This window comes from Beta vulgaris, chromosome 5 (assembly GCF_026745355.1).
Source record: "Beta vulgaris subsp. vulgaris cultivar EL10 chromosome 5, EL10.2, whole genome shotgun sequence".
Lineage (NCBI taxonomy): Eukaryota > Viridiplantae > Streptophyta > Magnoliopsida > Caryophyllales > Amaranthaceae > Beta > Beta vulgaris.
The window spans coordinates 28,825,662-28,837,395 of NC_079206.1; positions in this window are offsets into that span (position 1 = coordinate 28,825,662).

The window sequence follows — 11,734 nt, forward strand, 5'->3', positions numbered from 1 at the left end:
GTCTAGAATATTGAGGAAAAGCGTTGAGAAAACACTCTTTTTCTAGTAGTGTAGGCAATTTGATAAGCCATATCGTCCTCAACGGTGACAACTACGTCACTTGGGCACGAGCCATAACTATTTCTCTCAAAGCACGCCGGAAATTTGGTTTCGTTGACGGCACGATAACCAAACCCACGGAACTTGCTCGCCTTCTCGACTGGGAGACGGTGAACTCTATGCTAGTTTCGTGGCTACTACGTAGCATGGAACCGCGTGTGGCTGCTTCTATTCCTCTTTATGAGGAGGTTAAACGCTTATGAGATTACCTCGAAAAGCGTTATTGTGTGGCTAATGGCCCTCGACTACAACAATTGCGAGCCGCAATTGTCTCTTGCACACAACACCAACAGATGTCTATTGAAGAATATTACACTCGGCTTATGGCACTTTATGACGAACTTAATCGTCTTCTTCCCTCACCTTCATGTGGGTGCTCGCAATGTCTTTGTGATGTCAACGGTAAATTAGCCGCGGCCCGAGAGGAGGAAATATTGCACCAATTTTTTATTGGTTTGGATGACGATCTATATGGTACCATTCGCTCAAATCTCCTATCTCATTCACCCCGACAACTTTGGATACGGCTTATCAAACGCTTGTTCAAGAAGAGCGTTCTAGAGATATTAATTAACATAACATCAAGCTGTAAACAATTGAGACAAAAAGCAACAACAACACCGACGAGAAGCAAAGCCCAGGTCGTGGGCCGCGACCGACACTTTGCGAGTAGCGACTTTACGCCTGGTCGTACGTTTCTCTCGACACACAAAAATTTCCCGAGGACTTAGAACCCATAAATGCTCATCAATTCACCCAACAACATACTAATTCTTCATGTAACTAGATAACAACCCAAACCAAGCAAATCCCTCTTGAATAACAATTCCAAACGAAGAATTATCATAACTTATAAGATTAAAAACTGATAATTTACCATCTAACATGCTTCCAACATTTGTATACCAAAGGCTATAACATGCTTACTATAATATGAAAACGACCAAGGATAAATTACGCATTTCGATTGCTCACAAACTCACAACAAGCATAAATTAATTCATATGTATATAAACTCTAGACTTCCTAACATGGCACTATTATCTAATGACTAAACTAACGGTACTTAAACTACACTTCTTATCCTATCGCGCTAGGAAAGTCGTTAGTTACCTCGATCACCTCGAGTAGTGGTTCTTCACCCTCTTCGTAGCCTAGAACACATGCACAAAAATCTTGAACTTAGCCTTGGAACCTTGAAATCAAGCTTGAAAACGGAGCACAAACTTCTTGATTTTCGCTAGAACAAGAGAAATTCATCTCCTTTTATTAGGAGATAGGCGTATGAAATGGAGGGAGGGAGTGTAGTAAAATTCTGGTCAAGTTATTCCCTTAAGCAAGAGTTTTAAGGAGGGATTAAAAGTGGTGTTTAATAGGTAATGATGGGATAATGAAGGGGCATGACTCTTGGCCCTTCTTAATGTTACAAGCTTAAGAAAAATTTGATTAAAGTCCCTTCATATTCGCTCCCTTCCCCTTTGATAGCATAACCGGAAATACAGGACTAAAGTGCTTTGTGTAATATTTGTACACACGTCGCCATTAAAATAAAGCTCGCGTGCTAAATAAACTTGCGAAAATAATATTACTAATTATATCGTAATATTTATACTAATGGAATAATTATATATATATACATATATATTTTGAATTGTTTATACACAACCATAACATCCATTTTACACAACTTATTTCGAAAGAATATAATTATACTCTTCTAAAAGACGATTACAAAATCTGTGAAAAGGAACGATATGAGAGAAATAAATAAGGAGAAGAATGAAAAACAACCAAAGAAGGGGGTAAAAGACCGGTACGAAGAATAAAAAAATGTCTTGTGACTTTTAACCTTGCTCTCATAGCAAAAGAAGGTTGGAGGTGATTGTAGGATGGCGAGTCACTTGTCCATCATGTTTTGAAAGAAAGATATTTCAAGCACTTCGATTCCATTGAATCTCTAGAAGTTATGCTCCAAGATTTACTTGGAGGAGCATCTAGGGGATAGACCTCTCTTGCTTGAAGGTCAAAAATGCAGAGTGGTAAATGGTGTGAACATCAATGTCTGGGAAGATCCATGATTTCCAAAATAAAAAAGTCCCATAGAGTGCCAACTACGAATATGAACAGTATGGGTGACCTCCGTGATTCCAACCTTATCGACCCAGAGACGAGCTCATGGAATGGGAATTCTTTGCAAGAATACTTTTTTGCGGAGGATATTGAGTTGATACATGATGTGCCACTAAGTAGTCGAGGCCCTACTGATGTCCGTTACGGGTGGTCAGCTGCGGATGTAACCTTCTCCACGAAGACAGGCTATTGGCTTGGTCGTCTTTGTCATGTCCGAAGGTGGGAACAATAATTAGAGGACAACTGCAGAAAAAGCTCGTAGATTGTATGGAATTTGGTGTGGTAAATTCATATTTTATTTGAGTTGTGAAGTATGAATTTTATTGTGGTGTTTGTAATATATTTATTTTTGTAATTTTATGAAGTTATTATTAATGTATATTATGGATTCTAAGTTTAAGCTGAGCGGTATTTGGCCCAAATAGAACACCAAAGTTGGTTTTCCTTCCTTTCATTAATTTAAGTCGGTTAATGAGGTAATAACCCCCCACCCCCCCACCTTGTTCCTTTTGGTCGGCATTTTCATCCAAAATCTATCCCTCATTCTTTTCTCTCTCTCCCGTGTCTTCTAATCTCCCAAACCCCAAAAGAGAACCCCAACCCCCATAAAAGAAACCCGAAACCCCAAAAACCCCCAATTATTGCTCCCCTGCTTCGCTATTTCTCCTCTACCATTGCCTCGCCGACATTCTTGTTGCTCGTTGGAGATGTGTGTGTGGTGTTGTTAGCAAGCCACCACACCACTGTTGTTATTCGACGCTGTTGTTGTTGTTGCCCTGTTTCTCTCTCTCTCTCTTCTACTATGTTGTTGTTCTTGTTCGCTGCTGCTCGTGTCGCACCGCTAGCTTGCGCCGCCTCACCAGACAGGCTGCCAACCTTGCCGAAGCTCCGCTGCTGAAGCTTCAAAAACCCTTTTCATCCTTTGTTCTTCGCGGCTCTTGTGAGCAGAGGTATACTCATCTCTTTTCTTCTTAATTCAGACCCTTTTATTCGTAATTCAAGCCCAAGTTGCAATTGTTATTATGTTGTTGCTCTTGTTGTGTTGTTGTTGCTACTGTGTTGGTGTCATATTCTGTTTTTCGTCCCCGTGTTGTGGTGATGCGTTGTTGTGGGGGGGTGTTGTTTTGCCACTGTTGTTGGGTGGTGGTTGTATGTAGTGGGTGTTGTTACGTTGTTGTTGTTGTTGTATTGAATTATTAGAGAGTTGTTATTAGTTGTTCTGTGTGTTGTGGAGGTGTGGTGTTATTGCTGTTATGATTGTTGGTGTGATTGATGTTGTATTGAATTATTGTTGTAGTTGTGGTGGCTGTTGTGGAGTTGTTGTGGTGGTTGTGGTGGATGTTATTGGGTTGCTGTTGTTATTGTTCGTTGTTTGTGCGTTGTTGTTGCTGTTGTGACAGTGCGTTGTTTGCGTTGTTGTTGCTGTGGCAGTGCGTTGTTGTTGTTCTTGATTTAGGTGAAAGTTGTGAGTTAAGGTTAGTTAGTTTGGTTTTATAATTAGACTTCTCATTATGAATTAAGGATTATGGAATTAGAATGTTAAAGGTTGATAATTTCTAAATTAGGAATTAGTTATGATTATGTTTTCTAGTTTAGATTAGTCTAAGTTCGGTTATTGATTACTGTTGTCGTTGTGAGGTGATTGTTGGAGGATAATCATGGAGTGGAGTACTATTCGGAGATTAAGGAATTGGATTGCGGTTCAAATAACTTTTATGTTCAGTAAAATCATTTACTCATGTCCATGTGTGTGGATCTCTGTTTTGTTTTTATAATACTTAAGTTCGTACTATGGCCATAGTTATGAATGTGATGTTGTGACTTGATTCTAGAAATCTTATTCGATGAATATGAATACGCAACTGTTTTACTGGCTTAGTTTATGAACTGAAAATCGAAAGTGGGCAAGGTATGGATGGAGGATGGTTACTCTTTTGACCTGATAAGATCGGTTATGCTCCATTGCGAACTTTGGGGGTAGTATTGCTGGGCTCCATAGCGAAGCTTGGAGGCAGCGTTTGTCCTTTGTCCAAAGCCAGTACTTGCCAATGATTTGTTTAAGAGAGTGAGCTATGCTAGCGTTGTAACGAGATGAAAATGATTTGAGAAATAAAATGTTTAGAACGGGCTGAAGTAAAGGTTACGAGTTTTCAACTCATTTTGGTGTTGTGAGCCCGGAAATGGAAGTGAAGCAAGATTATAATGTCGTCGAAGGTTATGGATTAAGTTTGTATATAAAGGAGTTTATGTAGAATTTCTTACAATATAGATTAATCTTTTGCCATGGAATTTTAGATCGAATGACTATGTAATTGAAGTCTTATATGAAGGATTTTATTTTGTGGGCCCATAACCCACAGGTCCAGGATCGTTTTATAGATTATGTTTCCGCTGTGAGTAAATATTTAATTCGAGGTTTATTAAGCGTTGATTGTGATTAGTGAATCTTAAGTGTGTTTAGCTAGCAGCTCGAGAATTGGGCTGTTACAAATGGTATCAGAGCACCTTGTGACCGTATGCCTAGTTAGCTACCTAACGAGGGTAAAAGATTCTTGGGATAGTTTGAAATCGATTTGGGATTATTAGTGCTTGAGAATTGATGATCGTGAATTAGGAATGTTGAAGCTTGAGTATATAAGTGTTTGATCTTTTGTGTGTGCTATTTGATTTCATATATGTGCTATTTGAGAAAAATTGTATGATTTGCTTAAATAAATTAATTTCAAACGAGATCTCTACGAATGAGATGTCTGGAATCTTATATCGAAAAATTTGCCCCTTTTCTTTTCTTTGCTCCTCAATTCTGATATTGAGTTGAAGTGGAGATACAGAAGCTGATGGTAGAATTGAGGTTGGATGACTAATATCTTACAAATTTGTGATTTTGGTTTTATTGAAATTATTATTTTCAAGTTTCGAGGACGAAACTTATTTTAAGTGGTCGTAGTATGTAATAGCCCTGGTTTTTAAGAGCGTATATTTAAACATTAAATATATTTACTAAGTTAATTATATTTTGGAAATTCATATTTTATTCGAGGTTTATTAAGCGTTGATTGTGATTAGTGAATCTTAAGTGTATTTGGCTAGCAGCTCGGGAATCGGGCTGTTACAGATGCCCCAAGGTAAACAATGTCTAGAGTTCCTCCTCCTTTGCATGTTATATAATGGATGCTCCAAAAAACACTTTCTTTGATTGTTTTAGAAGAAAGGTCTCGATGCTAAACAAGGAGGACCTCCTCAACTTCGCCACTATGGCGTGTGCAGCATAAGCTTTCCAAAATGTTGTCGTCTTCAATGAGCCGTGGCATATTGTGGAGATGGGAAAGACGTGTTTTCGAACCTAATGGCTAACTATAAGCTATATGATGCAACTGGCTTTAGGCAAAGAGTACGTCAGGTGGTGGTTTCTAGGACGAGCTGACAACCCCCAACCATTGTATTGGTGAAAAGAAACATTGACGCTGCCGTAATGGAATCGATAGTAAGGCATAGTTATGAGGTATGATGTCCAAACGTTTAGTTGGACTAGCAGTTGAAAGGCACAAAGAGAAGTGGCGGCCTGAACTTGCTAAACTAATGGTTGTAAGGTAGGTTGTGATGCTTGCAAAATAACTCGGCTACCAACATGTGGAATTTAAATGTGAAGCTATGGCAGTAGTCAATTCTATAAAGACCAACAATGTGGGAGAGACCTTATGGTAGGAGATATTTTGGCAGTTGTCTTTAGTTTTTTTTTTCTATTCCGAATATTTAATGGGTTGGGAATGCGGTTGCTCACTTATTCGCTAGGTTTCCACCATCCAGTGGTCTTGATCTACCTATACAAACTCCCCTCCTGTTTCAAAAAAATTGAAAAAATTTAATGCAAATACAACAAATATGACATTCCGTCATACTTGTTAACCGAGAAGTGTAGGCCCTACACTTTGTTGAATAGTAACAAAAATTTGTTGATGCAAAAATACAAAACAAATAAGCAAATGACACCTCGTCTTTTAGCGTGCAAAATTCCTTGGGGGTTTGGTATAAGAGATTACTGGTCTTTATAATAAGGTTTCACTAGTCTTTACCCGTGCATTTTGCACGGGATATCTAAAATATTGAAAAAATATAAAACTAAAATTATGTTCAAATATTATGCTTGAAAATTATAATTATGAGGAAGGTAATATAAGTATGTCAAGTTGATTAGAAAGATGGAAGTTATGAGAAAGAAAAAATAATTTAATTAGTTAACAATTTATTATTGATTAAGGGAGAAGATGTGTGGAAATTATGAGAAAGATAGAAGTTGTGAGGGAGTTATTGAGAGAAGCAATGAGAAGAGAGCAAATAGTAAACAAAGCGATTCTAGGCCATCACAAAACTTTTAATTAATGATATTAGATAAGTATAAGCCTTCCAAATGTTTTGTCTTCAATGAGCTGTGGCATAGTGTGGAGATAGGAACGACGTTTTTTCAAACCTAGTGGATAACTATAGGTTGTATGATGCAGCTGGCTTTAGGCAAAGAGTAGGCCAGGTGGTGGTTTATAGGACGAGCTGATAACCCCCAACCGTTGTATTGGTTAAAATAAACACCGACGATGTCGTAATGGAAGCGATAGTAAGGCATCGTTATAAGGTATGATGTCAAAAAGTTTGGTTGGATTGGTGGTTAAAATGCACAAAGCGAAGTGGCGGCCTGGACTTGTTGAACTAATGGTTGGAAGGTTGGTTGTGATGCTAGCAAAACAAGTCGATCGGCTACCAACAAGTGGAATTTAAATGTGATGCTATGGCAGTATTCAATGCTATAAAGACCCACAATGTGGGAGAGACCTTATGGTAGGAGACATTTTGGCAGTTGTCTCTAGTTTTAATTTTTTTTTTTCTATTTCTCATGTTAAACGGGTCGGGAATATGATTGCTCACTTATTTGCTAGGTTACCACCTTACAATGGTCTTGATCTACGTATATAAACTCCCCTTCCGTTTCAATAAAAAAAAGAAAAAACTTGATGCACATACAGCAAATATTATATTCCATCATACTTGTTAACCGAGAAGTCTAGATCCCACACTTTGTAAAATAGTAACAAAAATTTGTTGATGCAAAAATACAAATTAAACAAGCAAATGATACCTTGTCTTTTAGCCTGCAAAATTCCTTTTGGGGGTTGGTACAAGAGAATACTGGTCTTTATAATAAGGTTTTACTCGTCTCTACCCGTGCATCTTGCACGGGATATCTAAAATATTGAAAAAATATAAAACTAAAATTATGTTCGAATATTATGCTGGAAAATTATAATTATAAGGAAGGTAATATAAGTATGTCAAGTTGATTAGAAAGATGGAGGTTATGAGAAAGAAAAAATAATTTAATTAGTTAACCATTTATTATTGATTGAGAGAGAAGATATGTGGAAGTTATTAGGAAGATAGAAGTTGTGAGGGAGTTATTGAGAGAAGCAATGAGAAGAGAGCAAATAGTAAATAGAGCGATTCTAGGCCATCACAAACTTTTAATTAATGATATTAGATAAGTATAGGCCTTCCAGAAAATTTTTGTCTTCAATAAGCCGTGACATAGTGTGGAGATGGGAACGATGTGTTTTCAACCTTGCGGATAACTATAAGTTGTATGATGCAGCTGGCTTTAGGCAAAGAGTACGTCAGGTGGTGGTTTCTAGGACGAGATGAGAACCCCCAACCTTTCTATTGGTGAAAATAAACCTTGACACTGCCGTAATGGAAGCGATAGTAAGGTGTAGTTATGAGGTACGTTGTCAAAACGTTTGGTTGGACTGGCAGTAAGAAGGCACAAAGCTAGCAAAACAACTCGGCTACCAACGGGTGGAATTTAAATGTGATGCATGTTATGGCAGTACTCAATGCTATAAAGACCCACAATGTGGGAGAGACCTTATGGTAGGAGACATTTTGGTAGTTGTCTCTAGTTTTAATTTTTTTTTTTGTATTTCTCATGTTAAATTGGTCGGGAATGCGGTTGCTCAGTTATTCGCTAGGTTACCACCCTCTAGTGGTCTTGATTTACCTATATAAACTCCCTTCCCATTTCAAAAAAAAAAAAAGAAAAAACTTGATGTAAATACAACAAATATGACATTCCTTGGGCCACGACATAGTGTGGAGATGGAAAATTATAATTATAAGAAAGCTAATATAAGTATGTCAAGTAGATTAAAAAGATGGAAGTTTTGACAAAGAAAAAATAATTGAATTAGTTAACCATTTGTTATTGATTGAGAGAGAAGATGTGTGGAAGTTATTAGGAAGATAGAAGTTGTGAGGGAGTTATTGTGAGAAGCAATGAGAAGAGAGCAAATAGTAAATAGAGCGATTCTAGACCATCACAAAACTTTTAGTTAATGAAATTAGATAAGTATAAGCCTTCCAAAATATTTTTGCCTTCAATGAGCCATGACATAGTGTGGAGATGGAAATGGCGTGTTTTCGAACCTAGTGGATGACTATAAGTTGTATGATGCAGCTGGCTTTAGGCAAAAAGTACGCCAGGTGGTGGTTTGTAGGACGAGCTGAGAACCCCCAACCATTGTATTGGTGAAAATAAACATTGACGCTGCCGTAATGGAAGCGATAGTAAGGCGTAGTTATGAGGTATGATGTCAAAATGTTGGGTTGGACTGGCACTTAAAAGGCACAAAGCGAAGTGGTGGCCTGAATTTGCTGAACTAATAGTTGTAAGGTAGGTTGGGATGCTAGCAAGACAACTCGGCTACTAACAAGTGGAATTTAAATGTAATGTTATGGCAGTAGTCAATGCTATAAAGATCCACAATGTGGAAGAGAGCTTAAGGTAGGAAATATTTTGGCAATTGTCTCTAGTTTTATACTTTTTTTTTGTATTTCTCATGTTAAATGGTCGGGAATGCGGTTGCTAAGTTATTCGCTTGGTTACCACCCTATAGTGGTCTTGATTTACCCATATAAACTCCCCACCCATTTCAAAAAAAATGAAAAAACTTGATGAAAATACAAAGAATATGACATTCCGTCATACTTGTTAACCAAGAAGTCTAGGCCCACACTTTTTTCTTTTCCTGATAACTTGTTTCTTGGATTTATGTTTGAATAGAATCTTGTCTTCATATTGCTTCATATGGCTTCATATGGAGGAGTATGTATTTCATGCTCGGTGGATGCTTTTCCATGTTTGGACAATTGTTCATTTGTCTTCTTGTATTAATTGTAATGTTGTCCTTTTGTACCTTTGGGTGATGAATTTAGAATTCATCAGATAGTCAGGTGCTATACCTGATATTTGATGAGTCATCATAGAAATACCTGCATTGAAACTATTAGTAAAATATGTCCCTTATTTTTGCCTAAGTGATATTCACTTAGCGGGATCGTTTAATGCTCTAACTTTTGCCAGAAAGATCGTGCGGACAATTTTCTAATAATTTGAATTAGAGGGTTTTGCCTTCTTGAGATAGAAATTTTCCAGCTCTAAGTTGAGATAAGTATGGATTTAATTGTTCAGAGTGGTTAACACCAGTAATAAAATACTCTTGTAGCCATGTAGGAAAAGTAAATGTTCTATTTCCGCAATGGATAAAAGTAACTGAATCTTTGTCGTTTTTTCGGATTAATTCTTCAATTTTGCGGATGATGTAGAAAAACCCATATGCTCTTGCTTGAGTAGGGTGTAAGACGGCGGGATCCTTGCAATATAGATCACATTTTATTATATTAATGATTATGAAGTAGTGGGCTGGTTTGATTTTTCCGTTCACCATTTTTATATTGGCGCAAATGATTTCTTCATATATCCATTCTTTCCTTTGAATGGAACATATTATTGAAAATATATATTGTTGGAATTTTGTAAACTCTTGAAATATTATGTGACTTGTTGTAGTACTTCGTAAAATTTTCTTATCAAGCCATATTTCCATGTTTGAAAATATGGCTTTGATACCAGGATTAACCCCAGTAGATAGCGAAAGGGGGACTATCCGATAGGTAATTAATATCGACAAAAATTTGAAAATAAATGTATTGGAATTTATTATTTATTTTGAAATTTATTTTTGATTTCGAAAAGATTGTTTATTATTATCGGATTAATAAGTAAATGAAATCAGTTTTGAAAATTTACTTTGATTGAACAGATGTTGAAAATAATTAAAATGAAACACATATAAGAATAATAACTTACTTTGATTGAACTTATACAAGGATTGAGTAACAACTAATTTTGAGCGCGAGGCTTTTGCATCTGATTCTTAATTTGCTCTCTATTTTTTTTTTTTTACTGAAGAAACACACTTGGTTTGCTATGAGAATACAAATAGCTATTTATAGTACATGAAATTTAGATTTTGGTGAAATATAAGCGATAAGTCTTGCCGCTTGCAATGAGAAACATATTTTCTTTTGAGTTTATGTGATAACTTGAATTTTGGATCTTTTCTTTTCCTGATAATATAACTTGTTTCTTGGATTTATGTTTGAATAGATTCTTGACTTCATACGGCTTCATATGGCTTCATATGGAGGAGTATGTATTTCACGCTCAGTGGATGCTTTTGCATGTTTGGAGAATTGTTCATTTGTCTTCTTGTAGTAATTGTAATGTTATTCTTTTGTACCTTTGGGTGATGAATTTAGAATTCATCAGATAGTCATATGGTATACCTGATATTTGATGAGTCATCATAGAAATAACTGCATTGAAAATGTTAGTAAAATTTGTTCCTTATTTTTGCCTAGGTGATATTCACTTAGCGGGATCTTTTAATGCCCTAACTTTTGCCAGGGAGATCCTGCGGACAATTTTCTAATAATTTGAATACGAGTGTTTTGCCTTCTTGAGTTAGAAATTTTCCAGCTCTAATTCTGGTACTTCGTAAAATTTTCTAATCAAGCCATATTTCCATGTTTGAAAATATGGCTCTGATACAAGGTTTAACCCTAGGACTGGACGAGGTTATTACCGTCTCGGTTGTATTCATGTTTAATTAGATAGCGAAAGGGGGACTATCTGATAGCTAATTAATATCGTCAAAGGATAATCTAAAACTTGGAAAATAAAAGTAATGAAATTTATTCTTGATTTAGAAATTAATTTTTGATTTCGAAAAGATCATTTATTATTATAGGATTAATAAGTAAATTTGAAATCAGTTTTGAAAATTCGAACAGATGTTGAAAACAATTGAAATGAAACACAAAAAAGAATAATAACTTACTTTGATTGAACTTGAATGAACTTATACAAGGATTGAGTAACAACTAATTTTGAGCGAGAAGCTTTTGTATCTGATACATAATTTACTCTCTATTTTTTGTACTGAATAAACACACTTGGTTTGCTATGAGAATACATATAGCTATTTATAGTACATGAATTTTGGATTTTTGTGAAATATAGGCGATAAGTGTTGCCGCTTGCAATGAGAAATAGATTTTCTTTTGAGTTTCTCTGATTACGTGAATTTTGGATCTTTTTTTTTTCCTGAGAACTTGTTTC